Below are 12,238 nucleotides of genomic sequence, written 5' to 3'. Positions count from 1 at the left end.
TAGCACTCACATAACACCAGATAAATATAAGCAAGTCATATTGATCATGCTCTAAATTAGGAGCGGTCATCTCAGAACACATCCCTGTATCTCTTCCCTGCTGAACTTGATTCTTGCTTTATCTAGTATAGGTAAATCTAAAAACAACTGGATTTGCTGAGTAATCATCCGAACAGCTTCTTCATTTCAACTGACTGGTGTGGGAAATTCTCAGCACATTGTAACTCTGACATCTCAAAATTTACAGAGGTGTTGATTCTGTGTAGTTACTGTGATAGGATTATCCAATGTGTCATGCAACTCCTAGAAATAGGTGTTACTTGTGAGAGTTGCATGAATGGATGTGTGAAGTGTTCTGGAACCGCCGGGGTACAGATTTTAGAACAGAACAAAGGTCAGTCCTAACCAAGTATGTTTGTTGCTAGATTTGTGCCGTAACACCACATACTTCAAATACAAGGACCTTTTTTTTATAGAAAAAAACATGGCTGTGCAATGGGTTCTCCAGTCTCTCCCATTGTAGCTAACTTGTACATGGAGGAAGTGGAAAGGAGGGCTTTACTTACATTCCAGGGAACTACACAGAGTCACTGGTTCAGGTATGTGGATGACACTTGGGTTAAAATCAGATCCAATGAAGTGGCGGCCTTTACGGAACACATTAACTCAGTGGACAATAACATCACAAGGGAAGATTTCCACGAGAACAAACTTGCCTTTTTGGACTGTTTGATATGCATCCAAGAGGGGGGTAACTTGAAAACGGAAGTATACAGGAAACCCACTCATACGGATCAATATCTGTTGTTTGATTCCCCCCATCCACTGGAACACAAACTGGGCGTCATTAGAACTCTGCACCACAGGGCAGAATGTGTGGCAACTGATACAGAGTCCAAAGACAAAGAGCAAAAACATATCAGAGGAGCTTTGAAAGCGTGTGGCTACCCAAACAGGGCCTTTGTCAAAACAGCAGCAACCAAGCCCAACAGGAACACCAATAGAAATAACCACCCAGAGACACAAAGTAGGCAAAACATATTCATCCCATATGTAGCTGGAGTGTCAGAGAAACTCAGGAGGATTTTCAACAAACACCACGTCCCTGTGTTTTTCAAACCTAGAAACTCACTGAGACAAAAACTGGTACACCCAAAGGATCCAACACCAAAAGAAAAACAAAGGTATACAGAGTCCAGTGTAGCGAGGAGTGCACAGCTCTATACATTGGGAAGACAAAACAACTGCTCACCAAGCAAATGGCTCAGCATAGGAGGGCGAACTCTACAGGGCAAGACTCAGCTGTCTTTCTACACTTGAAAGACAAGGGCCACTCCTTTGAAGATAGCAAGGTTCAAATCATGGATAAAGAAGACCGCTGGTTTGAACGAGGTGTGAAAGAGGCGATTCATGTCAAGGTGGAGAAAACATCCCTGAACAGAACCGGGGGCCTTCAACACCACCTGTATGCTATATACAATGCTGTTCTAACATCTGTAACCCGGCGGTTCCAGAACACTTCACTCATCCATTCATGCAACTCTCACAAGTAACACCTGTTTCTAGGAGTTGCATGACACATTGGATAATCCTATCACAGTATCTACACAGAATCAGCACCTCTGTGAATTTTCAAACGACACCTCTTTGAAGAGTTACAATGTGCCATTGTGATTGGATTAGTGGAAGAGTTTATATGCCAAGAACTTCCCACACCAGTCAGTTGAACTGAAGAAGCTGCTCGGACGAATAGTGAAACGTCTAAAATGATTACTCAGCAAGTCCAGTTATTTTTAGATTTACCTATACTAGATATACCATGACCTGGATGAATGAAAATCTTCATAGTCATATTGATTCTTGCTTCTTTTTCCTCGGGATAAATGTTTGATGAATGATTTGCAAGTTTGACAAATGCTCCCCTACTATTTAATGATTTCTTTATTTCCCTTATCTGGATTTTCTAAAAGTCTGTAATGTTCAGGGAATACAGAGGGAAAATAAATATGTTACAAATAAATAGGGTTACCTAGGAATTGATCCACTATCTGAAAGTAAGGAGCTTTGGCTTCATATTTACATTATTTCCAAGATGGATCCTAAGCTATATTCTCTTTGCTCAGAGTTGTCATATTATTTTAAACCATAACACAAATACATATAATGATTGCATTATTGTCACAACCGGCACCCAATACCAGAACAAGTGCCAAGCACCCTAGTCTCGGCTCGGCTTCACCAGTAGTGGGACCACCGTTGGGCTTCGGGTGGAGCCCTCAGCTTACTTGGGTGCCACCTGGACTTAACGAGGGGTACAAGACGAGATGTTCTGGCTGGCAAAGGGGCACGGCTGTTAGCAAAGTCTTTTGGGCCGAAGGTCACGGTACAAAAGGATTAGGCAGAAGGATGGTCAGACAGGCTGGGTCGAGGCAGGCGGATATCAGAATCATCAGGCAGGCAAGGGTCAAACCGGGTTGTCAATCAAGGGTTAAGCAGGAAGAGTTGTCGTAGGCAGGCAAGGGTCAGGATACAGAATGCAGAATAGTCAGGAACAGGCTGGGTCAAACACGGGTAATCAAACAGACAAGATACAGATCAGATGCACAAGGCTCAGGAAAGCACTAGAAACAAGTTCTATCATGGGCAAAGGGTTGCACACTGAATATCCCTTAAATACCTTTCAAAATTCGCACTAAAACATGCTGGCGCAAACACGCCAGCGTGCCTGTGCCTTTAAGAGGCGCGACCCTGCTGCACAGGTATTTTTCTTACATTACCCACATCTCCAGGGGGGGCCACTGGACCCCCAGACTTACTAGGACATTTTAGATGGAACTTCTTCCTGAGTTTGTCAGCCTTGATGTCCTCTACTGAGACCCAAGAGTTCTCCTCAGGGCCATAGCCCTTCCACTTAATAAGATATTGTAGCTTACCTCGTACGAGGCGGGAATCAAGGAACTCTTGGATCGCAAAGGCTGACCTTCAACCAACACTGGGGGAGGAACAGACAAAGAACGAATATCAGAGGCAGGTTTCAGGAGGGATATATGAAATGAATTGGAAATCTTAAAATTAACAGGTAATTGAAGGCTGAAGATGGGTTAATGATTTCGGAAATGGGATATGGACCAAGAAACCTGGGTCCTAGTTTGAGAGAGGGCACCTTTAACTTGATATTTTTGGTAGACAACCAGACCTGATCCCCCACTTTATACTGGGGTGCCTCTCTACGTGATCTGTCAGCAGCCTTTTTTTTGAGTGGAAGTAGCTGCTGACAGAGATTCATGCACTTGAGACCAAACCTTAGAGAATTGTTCGACAGAAGAATTGGCAGACGGTACAGGGGAACCAGACCCAGAAAAAGAAAAAGCTTTGGGATGCAACCCATTTACAATAAAGAAAGGGGACTCACCAGAGGAAGAATGGGTAGCATTATTGTATGCAAATTCTTCCCAGGGTAACAGTTCCGCCCACATGGACTGGTTGTCAGACACATAACACCTGAGGTACTGTTCCAGGGACTGGTTTACCCTCTCAGTTTGACCGTTAGTTTGGGGGTGATAAGCAGAGGAAAAGGATAACTCAATCCCAACCAAAGAACAGAAGGCACGCCAAAACTTAGAAACAAATTGAACCCCCCCTTTTGGAAACAATATTTTCAGGAAAACCATGAAACTTAAAAATGTGGGTAACAAATAGGTCAGCCAAAGTCTTAGCAGAAGGGAGGTGTGGAAGGGGAACAAAATGGCTCATCTTGCTAAACCTATCCACCACCACCCAGATCGCCGTTTTCCCCTGAGAAGGGGGTAAATCAACAATGAAGTCCATTGACAAATGGGACCAAGGTTTTTTCTGGAATGGGTAAGGGGATTAACAGACCCTGGGAAGAATTTCGAGAAGACTTTGATCTTTGGCAGACTGGGCAGGAATTAACGAAGGCTTTAGCATCCTGTTTGAATGATGGCCACCAAACATGACGGGATAACAGGGACACTGTCTTAGAAATGCCTGGATGCCCTGCCATTTTAGAATCATGAACCTCCCTCAATACTTGCTCCCTTAACTCCTGTGGTAAAAACCATCTCCCCGAAGGGGTATCTGTAGGAGCAGATGTTTGAAGAGGGAGCAATAAAAAAGAAAGGTCAGATTCAAGGGTTGCTATGATCATTTCTCTGGGAATAATGGGAGTACAATCACTAGAGTCAGAAGAAATGGATTCAAAACTCCTAGAGAGTGCATCCGCCTTGGTGTTTTTAGTCCCAGGCCTGAAAGTCAAAGAAAAATGAAACCTTGTGAAAAATAGAGCCCACCTCGGATTAAGGCGTTTAGCAGACTGTCACGGCCGGCACCCAATACCAGAACAGGTGCCAAGTACCCTGGTCTCGGCTCGGCTTCACCAGCAGTGTGACCACCGTTGAGGAGCCCTCAGCTTACTTGGGTGCCACCTGGACTTAACGAGGGGTACAAGGCAAGATGTTCTGGCTAGCAGAGGGGCACGGCAGGTAGCAGAGTCTTTTGGGCCGAAGGTCACGGTACAAATGGAACAGGCAACAGAATCGTCAGACAGGCTGGGTCGAGGCAGGCAGATAGCAAGAATCATCAAACAGGCAAAAAGGGTCAAAACCGGGTAATCAATCGAAGGGTTAAACTGTAGAGTAGTCGTAAGCAGGCAAGGTCAGGATCCAGAATTTAGAATAGTCAAAATAGCCAGGCAGAGGTCAAAACAGGAATCAGACAGGTTCAGACAGAATCAGAATAGCACAAAGCTCAGGAGCACCAGGAATAATATCCTATCACGGGCAAATTACAAGCAGCCACCCAGGGCTTTAAATACTATTTGAATTTCGCGCCTTTGCGCGCTGACGTATGACGTCAGCACGCCTGCGCCTTTAAATCTCCAGGGGGCGCGCCGCGCGCGCCCTAGAGAGGAGCCAGCGAAGACACGCTGGCGCGGCTTACAGAGGAGGATGTGTGGCGGGCGTCCTCGCCGGTGGACGACCCCGCCGCACAGGTAACCTGACATTACCCCCCTCTCCAGGGGGGGCCACCGGACCCCCAGGCTTCCCAGGAAACTTTTGATGGAATTGCTTCCTAAGTTTATCAGCTTTGATGTCCCCTACTGAGACCCAAGAGTTCTCCTCAGGGCCATAGCCCTTCCACTTAATAAGGTATTGTACAGTAGCTTACCTCGTACGAGGTGGGAATCGAGGAACTCTTGGATCACAAAATCAGGCTGACCTCCGATCAACACTGGGGGAGGTACAGACAAAGAACGAATAACAGGAGCAGGTTTCAGGAGGGATACATGAAACGAATTGGAAATCTTAAAATTAACAGGTAATTGCAGGCGGACAGAAGATGGGTTAATGATTTCAGAAATGGGATAGGGACCGATAAACCTGGGTCCCAGTTTGAGAGAGGGCACCTTTAACTTGATATTTTTTGTAGACAACCAGACCTGATCCCCCACTTTATACTGGGGTGCCTCTCTACGTGATCTGTCAGCAGCCTTTTTTTGAGCGGAAGTAGCTGCTGACAGGGATTCATGCACTTGTGACCAAACCTTAGAGAATTGTTCGATAGAAGAATTGGCAGAAGGTACAGGGGAACCAGACCCAGAAAAGGAAAAAGCTTTGGGATGTAACCCATTTACAATAAAGAAAGGAGATTCCCCAGAGGAAGAATGGGTAGCATTATTGTATGCAAATTCTGCCCAGGGTAACAGTTCCGCCCATGCGGACTGGTTGTCAGACACATAACACCTGAGGTACTGTTCTAGGGACTGGTTTACCCTCTCAGTTTGACCGTTGGTTTGGGGGTGATAAGCAGAGGAAAAGGATAACTCAATCCCAACCAATGAACAGAATGCACGCCAAAACTTAGAGACAAATTGAACCCCCCTGTCGGAAACAATATTTTCAGGAAAACCATGAAACTTAAAAATGTGGGTAACAAATAGGTCAGCCAAAGTCTTAGCAGAAGGGAGGTGTGGAAGGGGAACAAAATGGCTCATCTTGCTAAACCTATCCACCACCACCCAAATCACCGTTTTCCCCTGAGAAGGGGGTAAATCAACAATGAAGTCCATTGACAAATGGGACCAAGGTTTTACTGGAATGGGTAAGGGGATTAACAGACCCTGGGAAGAATTTCGAGAAGACTTTGATCTTTGGCAGACTGGGCAGGAATTAACGTAGGCTTTAGCATCCAGTTTGAATGATGGCCACCAAACATGACGGGATAACAGGGACACAGTCTTAAAAATGCCCGGATGCCCTGCCATTTTAGAATCATGCACCTCCCTTAATACTTGCTCCCTTAACTCCTGTGGTACAAACCATCTCCCCGAAGGGGTATCTGCAGGAGCAGATGTCTGAAGAGGGAGCAACAAAGAAGAAAGGTCAGATTCAAGGGTTGCTATGATCATTTCTCTGGGAATAATGGGAGTACACTCACTAGAGTCAGAAGAGATGGATTCAAAACTCCTAGAGAGTGCATCCGCTTTGGTGTTTTTAGTCCCAGGCCTGAAAGTCAAAGAAAAATTAAACCTTGTGAAAAATAGAGCCCACCTAGCCTGCCTTGGATTAAGGCGTTTAGCAGACTCTATATACAATAGATTTTTGTGGTCAGTATAGACCGTCACCAGATGTTTTGCACCCTCCAGGAGATGCCGCCATTCCTCAAAGGCCCATTTGACTGCCAACAATTCCCTGTTACCTATATCATAATTCATCTCTGCGGGTGAAAACTTCCTGGAGAAGAAAGCACAGGGATGTAACTTGTTGGTAGTCGGGTGCCTTTGAGAAAGAACTGCCCCAGCTCCCACCTCAGAGGCGTCAACCTCCACAATAAAAGGTAGCGCAGTGTCGGGGTGACGAAGGATTGGGGCAAAACTGAATTCCTTTTTGAGGAATTCAAATGCTTGAATGGCCTCAGGGGGCCACATGCTGGGGTCAGCGCCCTTTTTAGTTAGATTAGTGATGGGGGCCACAATGAGGGAAAAATTTTTGATAAATTGACGGTAATAATTAGCAAAACCAAGAAATCTTTGGGTTGCACGTAACGAAAGGGGTTGGGTCCAATCCAAGACTGCTCTCACCTTGCCTGGATCCATTTCTAGACCCTTGCTGGAAATGTTAAACCCCAAAAACTGAACAGAAGAAACCCCAAAAGTACATTTCTCTAGTTTCGCATAAAGATTATTTCCCCTTAGCCTTCGTAAGACTTCACGAACATGATTTTGATGTTCCTTCATGTTAGAGGAAAAAATCAGAATATCGTCTAGGTAGACCACTACGAAGATCCCCAGCAGGTCCCGGAAGATGTCATTAACAAACTCCTGAAACACTGCGGGGGCATTACAGAGGCCGAAAGGCATAACGAGATACTCGTAGTGGCCATCCCTGGTGTTAAATGCAGTCTTCCACTCATCACCCTCCCTAATACGGATCAGGTTATAAGCCCCCCTAAGATCAAGCTTAGAAAAGATTTTAGCATCTTTGACCTGATCAAAGAGTTCATAAATTAAAGGGAGAGGGTAGCGTTTTTTTATGGTGATCTTATTGAGCCCCCTATAATCAATACAGGGGCGAAGACCACCATCTTTTTTCCCAACAAAAAAGAAGCCCGCCCCCGCAGGGGAACTAGAAGGTCTGAAGAAACCCCTTTCTAGATTTTCCTTTATATACTCTTTCATTGCCTGGGCTTCGGGCAATGAAAGAGGATAGGTTCTACCACGAGGAGGAGTTGATCCAGGAACCAGATCAATTGGGCAGTCATACTGCCGGTGTGGGGGTAAGGTTTCTGCTGCCTTTTTAGAGAAGACATCAGCGAATTCTGCATATGCAGCAGGTAACCCTTCAAGCGATGTAGTTGCTACTACAGAGGGAACACATACTCCATCACACATAGTACCCCACTGAACCACTTCCCTTGAGACCCAGTCAATCAGAGGGTTATGCCTCTGGAGCCACGGTAACCCCAAAATAAGAGGAGAGGAAGCACCTTCTATGAGGTAAAAAGCTATCTCCTCACAATGCAAATTATTAATACACATGGAAAGAATCACCGTCTCCCTGGAAATTACACCTGACCCTAAGGGTCTTCTGTCCACTGCCATTATTCTCATGGGGGCAGTTAGGGAAACTACAGGGATACAGAATTTAGCTGCAAAAGCAGTATCCAGAAAATTACCCTCCGCCCCAGAGTCCACAAATGCAGACACCCTGACAGAGCCTTTAGGCCAGGTTAGTTTAACCGGTAACAAAACCTGGGAGGCTGACTGGGGAGAGGAAACCCAAATGGAGCTCCCCTTCTCCATTTAGGCTTCGGAGTTTCCCGGCCTCTTAGGACATTGGTTCAGAAAATGCCCTTTTTCACCACAGTACATGCAAAGACCCAGGGTACGCCTGCGTGCCTTTTTCCTCAGGAGTTAGATGGAATATGCCTAATTGCATAGGCTCCTCCTGAGGTAGAAGCACAGAGGGGTTAGAAGATTTTACATGGGTCACCACATTAGATCTTAAATTAGTAACCCCCGAGAAGCTTGTACTCCTCTCACCCCTTCTCTCTCTTTGCCTTCTATCTACCTGGATGGCGAAGGACATGAGGTCGTCCAGATTAGAAGGTAGGGGAAAATTAACCAAACTATCTTTTACAGAATCAGATAACCCCAAACGGAATTGACTCCTTAGAGCCAAATCATTCCACCCAGTTTCCACTGCCCACCGGCGGAATTCGGTGCAATACACCTCCGCATCCCTTTTCCCTTGGCGCAATTTACGAATCGCGGTATCGGCAGACGATGCACGATCCGGGTCATCGTAGAGAATGGCCATGCTGTTAAAGAAAGTGTCTAGGGAATAACGAGCAGGGTCTGAGGAAGGCAGCCTGAGGGCCCAAATTTTCGGGTCACCCAAAAGGTCATTATGAACCTTACTTTCTCCTCATCAGATTGGAAAGAATGAGGAAAGAAACTAAGGTACAGCTTACATGCCTCTTTGAAAACAAAAGATTTAGTGTGATCCCCACTGAACCTTTCGGGGAACACAATTTTTGGTTCATGTGCTTTAGACGAGTTACCCCAATTGGCAGAGGAACCCACAGAAGGTGTTGGAACAGGAACAGATTGCTGCTGCGAAGCTTGCGTACCCTCCAGCTGTCGGGTTAGATTGTGAAAACCCTGTAGGAGGTAATTTTGCTTCTGTTCATGATCCTCCAAGCGCTGTAACAGTGTAGTAAGAAGCACTTCGGTGGTAGTTGGAGGAGCAGCAGCGGCAGCAGCTTCATCGTGACTTTCATCCTCCATGGCCCGTGATAATGTCACGGCCGGCACCCAATACCAGAACAGGTGCCAAGTACCCTGGTCTCGGCTCGGCTTCACCAGCAGTGTGACCACCGTTGGGCTTCGGGAGGAGCCCTCAGCTTACTTGGGTGCCACCTGGACTTAACGAGGGGTACAAGGCAAGATGTTCTGGCTAGCAGAGGGGCACGGCAGGTAGCAGAGTCTTTTGGGCCGAAGGTCACCGTACAAATGGAACAGGCAACAGAATCGTCAGACAGGCTGGGTCGAGGCAGGCAGATAACAAGAATCGTCAAACAGGCTGGGTCGAGGCAGGCAGATAGCAAGAATCGTCAAACAGGCAAAAAGGGTCAAAACCGGGTAATCAATCGAAGGGTTAAACTGTAGAGTAGTCGTAAGCAGGCAAGGTCAGGATCCAGAATTTAGAATAGTCAAAATAGCCAGGCAGAGGTCAAAACAGGAATCAGACAGGTTCAGACAGAATCAGAATAGCACAAAGCTCAGGAGCACCAGGAATAATATCCTATCACGGGCAAATTACAAGCAGCCACCCAGGGCTTTAAATACTATTTGAATTTCGCGCCTTTGCGCGCGCCCTAGAGAGGAGCCGGCGCCAGCGAAGACACGCTGGCGCGGCTTACAGAGGAGGACGTGTGGCGGGCGTCCTCGCCGGTGGACGACCCGGCGCACAGGTAACCTAACACAGACTCTATATATAGTAGATTTTTGTGGTCAGTATAGACCGTCACCAGATGTTTTGCACGCTCCACCTCCAGGAGATGCCGCCATTCCTCAAAGGCCCATTTGACTGCCAACAATTCCCTGTTACCTATATCATAATTCACCTCTGCGGGTGAAAACTTCCTGGAGAAGAAAGCACAGGGATGTAACTTGTTGGCAGTCGGGTGCCTCTGAGAAAGGACTGCCCCCGCTCCCACCTCAGAGGTGTCAACCTCCACAATAAAAGGAAGCGCAGTGTTGGGGTGACAAAGGATTGGGGCAGAACTGAATTCCTTTTTGAGGAATTCAAATGCTTGAACGGCCTCAGGGGGCCACATGCTGGGGTCAGCGCCCTTTTTAGTCAGATTAGTGATGGGGGCCACAATGAGGGAACATTTTTTGATAAACTGATGGTAATAATTAGCAAAACCAAGAAACCTTTGGGTTGCACGTAACGAAATGGGTTGGGTCCAATCCAGGACTGCTCTCACCTTGCCTGGATCCATTTCTAGACTCTTGCTGGAAATGTTAAACCCCAAAAACTGAACAGAAGAAACCCCAAAAGAACATTTCTCTAGTTTCGCATAAAGATTATTTCCCCTTAGCCTTCGTAAGACTTCAAGAACATGATTTTGATGTTCCTTCATGTTAGAGGAAAAAATCTGAATATCGTCTAGGTAGACCACTACGAAGATCCCCAGCAGGTCCCGGAAGATTTCATTGACAAACTCCTGAAACACTGCGGGGGCATTACAGAGGCCGAAGGCATAACGAGATACTCGTAGTGGCCATCCCTGGTGTTAAATGCAGTCTTCCACTCATCACCCTCCCTAATACGGATCAGGTTATAAGCCCCCCTAAGATCTAGCTTGGAAAAGATTTTAGCATTTTTGACCTGATCAAAGAGTTCAGAAATTAAAGGGAGGGGATAGAGGTTTTTATGGTGATCTTATTGAGCCCCCTATAATCAATACAGGGACAAAGACCACCATCGTTTTTCCCAACAAAAAAGAAGCCCGCCCCCGCAAGGGAAACTAGAAGGTCTGATGAAACCCCTTTCTAGATTTTCCTTTATATACTCTTTCATTGCCTGGGCTTCGGGCAATGAAAGAGGGTAGGTTCTACTACGAGGAGGAGTTGACCCAGGGAAATACACAAGGGGGGTTGTGGGAGCACCCGCATTGCCAAGTAAAAATATATATAAGTATAAGGGAAAGTGCTACTGGCATATCCAAATGGGTCAGTGCACATTCCCTGGGCCCCTGTCTAAGTAATTCAGTAGATATGCAAATGCATGTGTTAACAAAGACAGGGGTTTTTAGTTGCAAAGTTATGATCATAAAGTTGAAAAGCCACCATACCACGTCAAGGTAAACCCCATATGGCGGTCCCTAACTTGTTTACCTACCAGTCATAGTATTGAGGATCCTGTGTCTCTCTGCATAATAGCAATAGTAAAGTAAAAAGTAAAAGTCTGCTGAACCTTGGTTTCTGGAGGGCTAAATCCTCCCCCGCTGCTGAATTGCAGCTTTTAAGAGAGAGTGATTGCCCAAACCAATGCCCATTTTTGACAAAAATGTATAAATATGGTGCAGTTAAAAGCATAGGGCCACTATTAATTAATAGGGGTGGGTATGGGGGGTGCTACAAGCCACAAGAAGCTTAGCCAAAGCTACAGGCTGTAAAAGCAAATACACAAGGGGGGTTGTGGGAGCACCTGCATTGCCAAGTAAAAATATATATAAGTATAAGGGAAAGTGCTACTGGCATATCCAAATGGGTCAGTGCACATTCCCTGGGCCCCTGTCTAAGTAATTCAGTAGATATGCAAATGCATGTGTTAACAAAGACAGGGGTTTTTAGTTGCAAAGTTATGATCATAAAGTTGAAAAGCCACCATACCACGTCAAGGTAAACCCATATGGCGGTCCCTAACTTGTTTACCTACCAGTCATAGTATTGAGGATCCTGTGTCTTTCTGCATAATAGCAATAGTAAAGTAAAAAGTAAAAGTCTGCTGAACCTTGGTTTCTGGAGGGCTAAATCCTCCCCCGCTGCTGAATTGCAGCTTTTAAGAGAGAGTGATTGCCCAAACCAACGCCCATTTTTGACAAAAATGTATAAATATGGTGCAGTTAAAAGCATAGGGCCACTATTAATTAATAGGGGTGGGTATGGGGGGTGCCACAAGAAGCTTAGCCAAAGCTACAGGCTGTA

The sequence above is a fragment of the Xenopus laevis genome, chromosome 8S (assembly GCF_017654675.1).
Source record: "Xenopus laevis strain J_2021 chromosome 8S, Xenopus_laevis_v10.1, whole genome shotgun sequence".
NCBI lineage: Eukaryota > Metazoa > Chordata > Amphibia > Anura > Pipidae > Xenopus > Xenopus laevis.
Note: the sequence above shows the minus strand (reverse complement) of the source record.